This window comes from Canis aureus, chromosome 15, assembly GCF_053574225.1.
Source record: "Canis aureus isolate CA01 chromosome 15, VMU_Caureus_v.1.0, whole genome shotgun sequence".
NCBI classification, from domain to species: Eukaryota; Metazoa; Chordata; class Mammalia; order Carnivora; family Canidae; genus Canis; species Canis aureus.
The window spans coordinates 20,575,121-20,587,724 of record NC_135625.1 but is presented as its reverse complement, the minus strand read 5'-3'; the positions used below and the strand labels follow the sequence as shown (position 1 = coordinate 20,587,724).

General features: G+C 42.7%; 1 long non-coding RNA gene across 1 annotated transcript in view; it reads right to left on the bottom strand.

Annotated features, from left to right (window-relative positions):
* Nucleotides 1-12,604, bottom strand: part of LOC144284316 (uncharacterized) — a 19,804-nt gene extending 7,200 nt beyond the window's left edge. The window contains exon 1 of the long non-coding RNA XR_013352668.1: nucleotides 12,240-12,604. This is a non-coding gene — a long non-coding RNA (uncharacterized LOC144284316). The remainder of the gene's footprint in view (nucleotides 1-12,239) is intronic.

Below are 12,604 nucleotides of genomic sequence, written 5' to 3'. Positions count from 1 at the left end.
ATGTTGAAGTCCTGATGTAAATGTCCAGTCACTGCATTGATGGAACTACCTTAGTTGGAGAGAGACATAATTTCAAATTGCAGCAATACATTCCAGGAAATGGGGGATCCCTGAGTGGCTCAATGGTTTAGTGCCTGCCTTCAGCCCAAAGCGTGATCCTGGAATCCCAGGATCGAGTCCCACATCAGGCTCCCTGCATGGAATCTGCTTCTCCCTCTGCCTGTGTCTCTGACTTTCTCTCTCTCTCTCTCTCTCTGTGTGTCTCATGAATAAATAAATAAAATCTTAAAAAAAAATTCCAGGAAATGTTGAGTTGACATGTGCTCTGTCTCTGGTGATATTATGGTTGTTTGGCCACCCACTTTTTCAGCATGTGAAACTTATAGCTAAGCTATGACTAAGAAATATTTTTCGCAGAACATAGTCACAGTTCATTTCAGTTCAGAATTCCCCGTCCCCACTCTGCCTCCCACATCTACCCCTCTTCTTTTGGGTTTCATGTAGTCAGGTTCTGTCGAGGTAATAACAAGCTGCATCTTCCCCAGTCTAAACTGCACACTTTGTCCTTCTCTAAACTGGGGGCAATAATATCTTCCTTCCAGGAGGAGTGGCATGAGAATTTATTAAAAGATAATGACAGAGCGGCTCCTGAGTGGCTCAGATGGTTAGAATCTACCATCTGAGACCTACTAAAATATGCACGTTTGACCTGATTTCTACTCAGGTCATGATCTCAGGGTTATGAGATGGAGCTCCATATCAAGCTCCGTGCTGGACATGGAGCCTGCTTGTGATTCTCTCTCTCTCTCTTCCCCTCCCATCTCCCCCCTCACCCACCCTGCTCCCATGCATGTGTATACATGCTCTCTCTCTCTAAAAAACAATAACAACAAAAAAAAGATAATGACAGAGAAGTTGTCTGACAAAGCACAACAGAACCATGAATGGTAGGCTATTTAGACATCCATCAGTTTGCTGTCATTGGAAATGTCCGTATAACTAGGAAAAGTACTTTATTTACTTATCAACACCTATAGCTCTCAACTTTATGCCCCCACTATTCTAAGTGGTTTTAAGTATTAACCCCTGTGCTGCTTTTATTCACCTTACGAGACAGCTCAATTCACAAAGGAGGAAACTGAAATAACTTGACCAAAGGCCCAATGAAGTTAGGATCAGGGCCAGGATTTGAACCCAGGAGTCTAGCTTTAAGGTCTATCTGTTTAACCACCATGCTGAGCTACTTTCAGAGAGGTCGTGCATGACAACAGCTGCCCCACAAGCAGGTTCAGTCCTGAATATGCAGACCGTCCCTGGAGAACTTAAAGTTTTTATTCAAAAAGTTTTTATTGAGTATTTATAATTTCCTTGCCAGGCACTGTGTTAGGGACCAGGATAAGAAAGATAAAAGACACATTTCGTGCCCCTGTGGAGTTTGTCAGGTTGGTGAAATAAACAGTGAGCACCTGATAAGAGGCTATTTCCCTTCCTTTCAAGTCAATAAGACAAGCTGAGTCAAAGAAAATTCTGGAATGTGTGAAGTCTAGTCCCTGCCTTCTCCCAGGTAGCCTTTGACTAGCCTCCTAATCTCTATCTGTCAAAAAAGAAAGCAAAAGGAACTTGGATGAGTCAATGGTTTAAAAACTCGAGTTGCTTCTCTCTGATCCTAGGGCAGGTCAACTGCTTGCTCTTGGTATAGCCTCCTTCCCCTAGACCACAGAGAGACAAGCCTATGCTAAGTCAGAATAGGTCAGCTTTTTAGGAACCACTCTTGACACCCGTGTGGGACACGTGGCACACTTGTTCTGGAGGGAATGCTCATTTCTCACTGTATTTCACATGGTGAGTGAAACCGGCCATTTGTCCTCATTGCTAACAAACCAGGGCCTCAGAAGGACCGTCTTCATGTTGTGCTTTTAAAGGAAAATAGTAATAAAGGTCAAAGTAATACAGGAAACATTTATTATATATCTACTCTCAGGAAGTATATGGAAAAATAGCAAATGAATAAATGAGGGTTTAGAATGCAGATGGATGTTCAAAAAGACCTACTAAAATATGCACGTTTGACATCTTGTGTGGCATCATGAACCTCCTTCCAATGACATCCAATTAGGTCTTGGGTTGTGGATGAGAAAGTCAAGCTGAGGAGTGAGGAGTGTGACTCCAGATCACAACCCTACATGTGATCCCTCAGGCCTGATGTTAGCCAACTACAGAGGTTTTACCTGCCCGACCTCGTGGGGGAAAATTGACCTCCCCATAGCACACTTCATGCAAAGCCAGTGCACAGCGTCTGTACGCATCGCACTGAGTCTTTGGAGGGATCCTCAGGCCCTCCTTGCTGGCGATGCTTTTACATATATCTGCATTCCCAGCCCTAACACCTCCATTTGGAGGCCTCCTTATTGGGGAGCCCATCGTTGAGACATTTTTTCAGGCACCTTCTAGGTGCAGAAACCACCTTCTAGGCTTGCAGAGAAGGGGACCTTGAAAACACTCTCCTTCACTCTGACTTAGTATTTTCACTCTACTCTTCCCCCACATCTCTTCCACCTCCTCCACAGACTGGCAGGAGCCTTTTGTCTGCAGCTTCCTGTTTGTGCTGTCCCCATTCTAGCAGGGGATGAGTCCCTTTCCCAATTGGCCTCTTCTCCAGTAGGGGATGAGGCCATTTCCCAGTTGGCTTCTTGCTTCTCCAACCCAGTAAGCATGTAAAGGCTCCACTGTTACTTTCCCTTTGGCTTGTCTTCACTGATCACCTTGATACCTGTCTCCAGCTCAGCTCTTGCCAGGCAGGATATTTTCCAGTTATAATCAATAGATTAAGTATTTGGACTGAGGTGACTCTAATGCCTTGGGCAGCCTATGTAAGCCCACCCAACCTTAGCCTGCAATGCCTCAGGACAAAGAAATCCAAGCCTAAGGAGGATCAAACACAAACAGCCAACTTTTCCAAGTAAGGCAACTGCTCAAGCTAGAGCCAATCAAGTCATTTCCTTGCCTTGCTTCTGTGTCTTTTAGAAAATCTTTCCCCGCCCTAGGGGGCTCCTAACCACTTCTGGTTTGCTGCTGCCTCATTCAAATCCGTTTCTATTCAAATAAACTCTTAAAAAAAATGTAATAAGCCTCAGTTTATCTTTCAACAGATGTATCCTAGCAAAAGTAACCAAATAACCTTTAAGGAAAAGCTGAGTCAACTGCTGCTTTCTCCATATTATCCTGGTGTCACTGCCACCCTGATAAATTCTTCGGTCACATTAGCTTCAGCTGAACCACATGGTTGCTCATCAACCAGGATGCTCTGTATGATCTTCAACCGAGGAAATTTGCTAGTGAACAAATAGTATTGATAATCTTTTTCAAAGCACGTGTAAGGAGAGTGGGTCAAATTTTAAGCCCCTGAAAGTCAACTGCGCCTCAGACCGCAGAGGAAGTTATTTAGCTATTTCCTGAGTGCTGTTGGGACAAGCAGGGTATCAGGCTGCTTTTCCTACAGCTACTCTGATGGGGGGTGGGGTACTGTGGGAGTTTCTCTCTCAGGGTTCATGCAGGAAATGGGTAGTAGTCTTAAAAATGACTTTCTCCTACGGCTCAAACTAGCAGTTGATTAGATAGAAAGGCAAATATCCGAGGTGAGAGAGAAAGCTCTACTTTCTAATTCTTAGATAACTTTGACCTAGAATTGTATATATTAAAAAAGCCAAGCTGCAGGGGCACCTGGGTGGCTCAGCCAGTTGAGCCTCTGACTCTTGGTTTTGGCTCAGGTCATGGTCTCAAGGTTTTGGGATCGAGCCCTGCCTGGGGCTCTGCACTTAGGCAGAGTCTACCTCAGATTTTCTCTCCCTCATCTTCCCTCTCTCTTTCTCTCTCTCAAATAAATAAAATCTTAAAAAAAAAAAAAAGAAGCTGCAATAAACATGTGAGTTTGCCTTAAACCATCTTTAACCCCAAGTATAGGAATACTGAGAAAGTATAGGGTGGCAGGGCCCTTGACAAAAGAAGAGATCACTCCTAGAGGTGAGCAGAGCAGGGAGGGATGCTATGATGATGATGATGTGTGTATGTGTGTGTGTGTGTGTCAACATATGTACACACTTGCTTAGAGATTCAGTTCATTGGGACAGCCTCCATTTTGTGGGTATACAAATTAACTTTAGTACTCTTAATAAATCAAGTTACTTCAACCTCGATTCTACTTAGTAGTGGAAAGCTCATCAGTTTAGGGAAAACTAGATCTGTTCAAAGTTAACTCAGCCAACTTAGGGCTCTCTCCTTGCCTGGGAGTTTGTGAAACATCATGTCACTGAGGTAGGAAGAGGTTGAAGGGTTGGAGGTATCCAGTCCTCCACTGCTGCAGGTGCCCAGTGGGTCCTACTTGGTGGTCCTCATCACTTCCGCTCTCTGGCATCCAACCAGATATCTGCATTCCCACTGAACTTCTGCTTTTATGGTTTACTCAGCTATTACTCTATGTCCTCGAATCCCTGAGGCCCCTGTAAGGGAAGAAAGATCATTTTCCCTCTAACCTTCTGAGTTCTTGGCTGAGACTTCTGTAATAAAAGTCAGATTTACAAGAGAAAGAAAGCCAGAAGTTTACTAACACATATATCTCATGTCTAAATGGAAGATACCCAGGGAAAAGTGGGTAATAACTCCCTGAGATGGCTTAAATACCATCTTCAGCTAACAACAAAAGAAAGTGAGATAGGCTGGTTATGGGGGAGGTTATCAGGAAAAACAAAGGTAAACAAGAGTTGGACTGTTATAGAGATTAAAGTCTGTGCCTCCTCCACCGATAAGTCTCTTATGATTAAGAGTCATCCTTCTTTTCTTGTATGCAGAGGGAGACCTCTGTACATATGGAGGTTTCCTTAATAAATGCAAATGTCTCCTGCAAAAGAGTAACTTCCATTCCATTTTCAGAGCCTCTCCTGTGTCTGCAGTTACTCAAAATAACCCTATGCCAAAGAGGCCTATTTTGGGATGGCATGTTTTGCACCCATCAAAGTCAACCGCACCTCAGACCGCAGAAGAAGCTTAGTTAGGTGTTTCCTGAGTGCTGTTGGGACAAGCATGGTGTCGGTGAGACTGCTTTTCCAATAGCTACTCTGATGGGGTGGGTGGTGGTTACTGTGGGAGCTTCTCTCTCAGGGTTCCAAGCAGGAAATGGGCAGGAACCCACACCAGTGAATCACTTTGGCATCCTCCTCCCTAGAGCTCCTCCCTTTTCCTTGGAGGACTTTGACCTAGTGGCAGGGGGCAAAGGAGGGAAGAAGTAGATCAGCCATCTCATTCTGTGTCAGCTTCAGCTGTTGGATGTCAGAACTTGAGAATATAATGTCCTCTTTCTTCTGCTGTGACAATTCTCCTTGAGGCTGCAAAGATCCCACATCTAACAGCCAAATGGACAGTGTGGGAATAGGGAGCATAAAAGAATAAGAGCAAGTGGGGATGTAGATGATGGGAATGCATCAGTTAATGTTTCCTAACATCATTTTGCCACATGTGCTTATATTAGTAGTTAGCTCTGTTATGCAGTTTCTCCACGCCAGACACGTTACAAACATCACCTCCTGTAATTCTCATACGAATCTTATGAGGTGGGTGTCATTACCCTAATTTGTAACTAAGGAAATGAAAGCTCAGAGGTTGAACAGCTTGCCTAAGGTCACACAGCATGTGATGGTGGCGCCTGAACATGAACTAGGTATTTTTTTGACTCTCAATTCTTTGCTCTTTCTACTACTTACTTCTCCAAAAGACACATCAAGAACACAAGGCAAGGCATGCACTAGAATCTAGCAGAGAGCATCCATCTGTAAAACAGATTGTGAAAACACCTTATCCCTGCTTCTTAGAGCTTTGGCCTTTTCAGATCCTGAAGCAGCATATGTAAGGAGAGTCGGTCAGGCTGACAGAAGCTTAGAAAGGACTGGGCCCTTCCTTGGGAATGGCTGCAGGAAAGAGCAGAACAGATGATCTCAGATCCTTAAAAAGCAGTCTGAACAAATGGCAGAGACTCATTTTCCAGAACCTGCCCTCAAGATGGCCAAGAACTATACTTTATGGCATCATTTAAAGAAGCCAAACTGAAGAAGGGTGAACAAGTCCCAGGATGGAGGTGGAATGCTAAAGAGTTGGGGAGCCAGCTTGGGCTGAGAATTGGCAGATGCTTATTCATAGTTTTCTTTTTTTTACTTTTCTCCCTGATTTTCCCTCTAGCTCTATTCTTCTCTCACCTGTTACCATAAGATCCAGAAAGCAGCTGGTATCACTGGGGGATCTAAGCCAGGAGCATCTGTCCGTGACAGGTGTGTGTGAGTAGCAGCAAACATATATGAGTGAGAGGACCCATGAGGAAAGTTTGGGCTAGAAGGAGTTGCTTCAGGCAAGGAGTAAAACTGCATGAGCATGCCACAGTTGGGCACTTGCGAGGTGAGTGAAAATGTGGGCCTCAGGAGCTCAAAAACATAGTTTTTGATGAGATGAGATAAGGAATGGGAAGCAACCCTGTAAAATGGAAAGCTCACTGACTTTGGAGTCATCAAGATCTGGTTAGGAATCCTGATACCTGTGCTCATCAACTAAAGGACTTTGGGCATTCTTATTCATAAAACGATTCTTTAAAAAATAAATAAAATAAAATAAAATAAAATAAAATAAAATAAAATAAAATAAAATAAAAGGATTCTAACAAATAATATCATCCTTGCACAGTGGTTGTGAAGCACACAGCTGAGGACTGCATAGACAATCAGTTCTGTCCTATGTCAGGGCTCATGTACTTCCATCGAAAGGATCCTCCATGGTTTCCATACCAGGTTGGACTCTCTGCCCTGTTATGTCCAGGGCCCTTTGCTAGTGCTGTGAAATCTAGGGGCACAAAGCTGGGGGAGATTAGTGCTCTCTGGTCCCTGCTCTGTATCTATTTTCTGCTGCTGCAGATCCCCTTACTACAAGCTTAGCATCTTTCAACAGCACGCATTTATTCTTTCATGGTTCCTACGGTCTGGAGTCCAGGCACAGTTTAGCTAGTTCTCTGTTCGGGGTCCTACCAGGCTGAAGTCAACATACCAGCTGGGCCGTGTCCTTGTCTGAGTGTCTGACTAGCAAAGAAACCATTTCCAAGCTCGTCAAAGTGATCAGTGGAACTCAGTTCCTTGTACGGAAACTCTGTTTTCCTGCTAGCCATTGACCAGAAACCACAAGCGACCCTGGGGTCCTTGCCACGTGGCTCCTTCCACAGGCAGTTTTGAACATGCTCTTTCCTTCTTCAAGGCCAGCAGGAGGATCTCTCTCACTTCAAACATCTCTTCCCTTCGGAGAAGGCCCAGATCCACTTTCGAGATGTGCACCTGCTCAGGTCACTCTCATCCAGAATAATCTCTTTTGATTAATCCAAAGTCAACTGTTTAGAGGCCTCAGCTACATCTGCAGAATCCCTTCATTTTGCCAGGTAACCCGTCCCAATCATAGGATGAAATCCCATTATATCCCAGATCTCATGCACACTCAAGCAGAGAGCATCATAGGGGGCATGGACACCAGGGGGCAGAAACTGGGAGAACATAGGAGAATCTTCCAGCAATGCCTGATTAGTTGTACCCCGCTCCAAGGGAGGACTCAAGGCTCAGCCTTAACACAGGCTGAGTAACACCTGGTGGGCACTCCAGGGAATCCGCGGCCGATTCACTTAAATTCACAAGGTGATTTTTCTCCTTGCTGACAGTCTACAGAATCAGGGCGGACAGTTCAGATACCAGCCCCTAGAAGAATATTGTCCTTCGGGGAAACGTTTTGCCCTGGGGGAAGCATCTCTTACTTTCCATTCTGTCTGTCCTGCAGACATCTTAAGGTTATAACGGGCATCCCGAGGAATACAGTCCTGTGGCCTGAAATCTAATTTTAGAAATACTCGTAAACTAAATATGGGGAAACTAAGGCCCAAATAAGACCAACCTCATCTGGCTCCCTGCTCTGGGCCTCTTGCAGTGATGTCCTGATCAAAACGTCTATAGATTGGTTTGTGCTGCCTGTCAAAGGAGAGAAGTATCCACCAAGTAGGATCCTTGCAGGTTGTCTAATGAGTAGGTGACAATTAGAGAATTGAAAAAAATACTAGCCCGTGTTGAGTGGGTTGAGGGATTGTCCAAATAAAATTTAATTTCCTGCATGGTTATTACTGTAAAGAAAAGGAGATTGGTAAAAATTATTTCTGAATTAGTTGAAATTGAACTAATGGAATTAATTGGGGGAATATTTCTTTCGCATAAAGTCTTTTTTTCTCATTTTCAATGAAAAAAACAATTCTGTATTATCAGGTTCCATGAGGCAAACCGCATTTTGAAAGTAGGTGACTTACAAATCTTCCAAGGTCTATTAGGATTAAAACAGCTACAAAATTATCGTGTTCATTACTTCCTACTAGATTACCAATAGCTGACTGATCTACTGGTCTCCACCACCCTAGACCCTCCAAATGATTTTTTTTTTTTTTTTTACATCTCTTTCAGGCTAGGCTTCTTAATGACACCAGGCAGTGTTAGTTTTCCCTTCAAGAAGGAACTCCTATGCTGACAAATAGTGGGGTTAGCTTGAGAAAGAATCAAAATCCAGAATTAAAAAGTCAAATGGGGAGAGTGGTTCAAGTGTGTGTATGTGAGGGAAGACCCCAGAGTCTGACCTGACTCAACCCTTCTGTGCAAGGGAATTTAAATAAAGAGCTGAAATGGTGGGAGCATGGGTTAATTTTAGTAAGAAATGCCACAGGCTGAGCCTAGCCTAAGGAAGTGAAGTAATCAAAATTCTCACGTACTGCTGTTGTTAATGCAAAATTGGACAGCCACTTGTGAAATCAGTTTGACAGTTTCTTGTAAAGTTAAATTACTGTATGTTTACTGTGTGAGCCACTTATTCCACTCCCAGATGTTTACTCAAGACGGATGGAAACTTTTGTCTACCAAAAGACTTGCACATGAATGCTCACAGCACCTTCATTTATAATGACCTAAAATGGAAAGTACAAATGTCCATCAAGAGGTGAATGGATAACAAGTTGAGGAGGAGTGTATGATGTACCATGGAATAGTCATTATCAATAAAAAGAAACAAATACCAGTATACACAACATGGATAAATCTTAAAAGAATCTTGATGAGTAAAAGAAGCTAGACAAAAGAGTACCTATTTATGATTCCATTTTAAAAATCAATATATATACATATACATTTTTTTAGAGAGGGAAAAGAGGGGAAGGGCAGAGAGAGAATCCTAAGTAGGCCCCACACAGAACACAGAGCGTGCTGTGGGGCTTGATCTTATAACCCTGAGATCATTACCTGAGTAGAAATCAAAAGTCAGATATTTAACTGCCTGAGCCACCCAGGTGCCCCTATGATTCCATCTATTTTTTAAAATATTTTATTTATTCATGAGACGGGAGAGAGAGAGAGAGAGAGAGGCAGAGACACAGGCAAAGGGAGAAGCAGGCTCCATGCAGGGAGCCCGACGTGGGACTCGATCCCGGGTCTCCAGGATCATGCCCTGGGCTGAAGGTGATGCTAAACTGCTGAGCCACCCGGGCTGCCCAGATTCCATTTAAATAAAGGATTATAGCAGGCAGAACTTAAACTGTATTGAGAGAAATCATCTCAATACTTGCTCTAGGCAGGGATTATGGTTCTATCTATTAGGGCAATTTGGGGAGTAATGAGAATACATCTTAATGGTGGTGATGGCTACACAGGTGTATATATATCTGTTAAAATTCACCAAACTGTAGTCTTAAAATGAGTGCATCCAATTGTATGTAAAACATTCATTATTGTATGAATATTAAACCATATAAAATTGATTTTTAAACAATGACCCAGGCCCAGGGTTTCCACTGAAAAAAGCTCTGATCTAGATTAGGTCACTCTGCATGTCTCGAGAGACATCTGAAATTCATGCTATGTTTCTTAATTCCAGTGGAATTCCCATGTCATTGATACAAAAACACTACAGGGACCAAGATGGAGTAGAAACATTTCTCCCTACTCCTCCTAATAGATGTAGCCAAAAAGCCTGGACATTATCAAGCAAATGTAAGACTTTGAAAGTGGACAGGAAAAGGAAGTCTGGGGAACAAGCTCAGAACTCAGGGAATGATGTGACAGTGAATTCCCTGGATTTTGTTTTTGTCTCATATATCCTAGATCAAACAGTGAAAAAATTAGCTACCCATAAACACCAAGAGGTGCACACCAAAAAAAAAAAAAAGAAAAAAGCCTCCAAAGAAGCTTGCTCATTCTAGCCAAAGGACCAGGAAAGCAGATGCCTAGCAAGACAGAAAATGTTTAGATAATTACCACTTTACTCAAGCCAAACCCTATAGAAACAGCCAAGGCCCCACCTCTACCTGGCCAACAGAGGCACCCCCAAGCAGCAGAACCTGATGCTCTTCCTTAAGTGGGTACTTAAACAATAACAACAACCACTTAGAAAACACAAAACCCAAAAAACTGTTAACATTTGCAATGGCGCTGGCTATGCTTAGGGTAATTATGGCAAGTGGTGGTTATGATACCATTTAGGTGCCTCACTTCTGGAGGAGCTAAGATATCCAAATGGTCCTTATATCACTGTCTTACGTGACTATTATATTGCCGGATCTCTAATCCAAAATGCTATTCCTCAATCTCTGGCTAGACCATTGGTTTATAAAACATAACTAGTCTTCTCTGACAACCCTAAATTCAAGGGAGGAGATACTTAGCACACTGTCAGAGTGACTTTGTAACCAAACCATCTTTGGCACTTCCTAGATGGCCACTTGGTATTGTCAAAGTATTCCTTTCTACTCCCCACTAATTCAACTCATGGCCTGGCACACATGAACAAAGAAGGAATTCTAGGAATAATTAGATGTGAGTTACATGCTCCATAATTTTGCCAGTTTAGCTCAATAGTACTATAAGAACTGCCCCATTTTTTAGGCCCACAGTATGAGGAAAACTCTAAAGACAAAGAAGGCAACTCATCCTTTTCCTTGACAGATATTTATAATTATTCAGATAATCTATTCAAATAAAATGCTATCCTTATAAATGTATGCTTTAGTGTTTGTATATTTCCAGGATGGACAGAAGCAACTCATATACAAATATCTGTCAGCAAATGTTATAAAAGACCTTATTCCTGGGATCCCTGGGTGGCGCAGTGGTTTGGCGCCTGCCTTTGGCCCAGGGCGCGATCCTGGAGACCCGAGATCGAATCCCACGTCCGGCTCCCAGTGCATGGAGCCTGCTTCTCCCTCTGCCTGTGTCTCTGCCTCTCTCTCTCTCTCTCTGTGTGACTATCATAAATAAATAAAAATTAAAAAAAAAAAAGACCTTATTCCAATGCCTGAAATGCCTTGTCCATTAAGAGCAAGTGGGCATTTTACAGGATGTTGTAAACAGTTCATAAAGCTTTATAACACCAACAGCGTCTCCACTACTCACATCATCCAGATCCAGATCCAACAGGAACAATAAAAATCTGAAAATTGCATATTGAAAAGAAAGTTGCCATAATATATGTTAAAAATGGCCCTGGCCATACGAACATGAAATCTACAACTTATAAAAGACTAGCATTCTCCTCATGTGAAGTATTAATTTGTAGGACTTTGGGTCTTCTCAGCACTTCTGACAGAATATTAACATTATTAGTTAAATGGCGCTATGTTAGATTATAACAATACATATGAGATGCAATGTTTCATTCACAAGTAGGAGAGGTTCTACCAATTGACCCAGTTGATCATGAAATAACAATATTTTCACATTTGGGTACATCATTTTTCACATTGCTTAAACCTCACTGGAAGGGGTTTTATCGAGCGCCACTAGCTAATATGGCTGTCAAGTACTAAGTTCTTATGTCTTAAACCCCTACCTCCCACAACAAGCAAATGTCAGTCCCCCTCATTTTATAAATTTATGCTACAAATGTCTCTTTTTCTCCCTAGACACAAGGATGAGCAAACTACTCTCTACCATGTACCAAATCAATAGTGGCACCATGATGTGTCCCAAGGATGACCTGAGGCTACAAGGACAAATGACCGACCCACTACTTTAACCCATGCCTGCCAAGAAATAAATTCCAAGCTGTGTTCCTTTGTTGTTTGACAATCTTCCTGAACACTAAGTCCATCCCAATACGATCGGAAAGACTGAAGAAAATCTCCAAGGAGGCATTTTTCTACCTACCTGTTGTCAACAAGAAGATAGGTCTAGTGCCCATTGCAAGTATCAGCAGCACACGACGGTGATCACACACCATGATGTTTGCTATTTTGCAGCATTGGTCCATCTGAACTTTCTGGTTAGGTCAATGAGTCATGACTAGGAGGTAAGGGGGATTTACTCTCAAAGACCAAGACTAACTCTCTCTGTTACCATGCCTTGACCTAGTTTACTGTCACTGTGGTTTTGTGTTCAGGAGCTAAAAGGTACACTAACATTTTGTTTCTTTGTCATATTAATACACAAGCTACTTAAATGCTTCTAAACGGTGGGTCTGCTCTTGTGTGCCACAAGGCACTAAGGGAAAATCCCTAAAGGAAGGGTGTCTT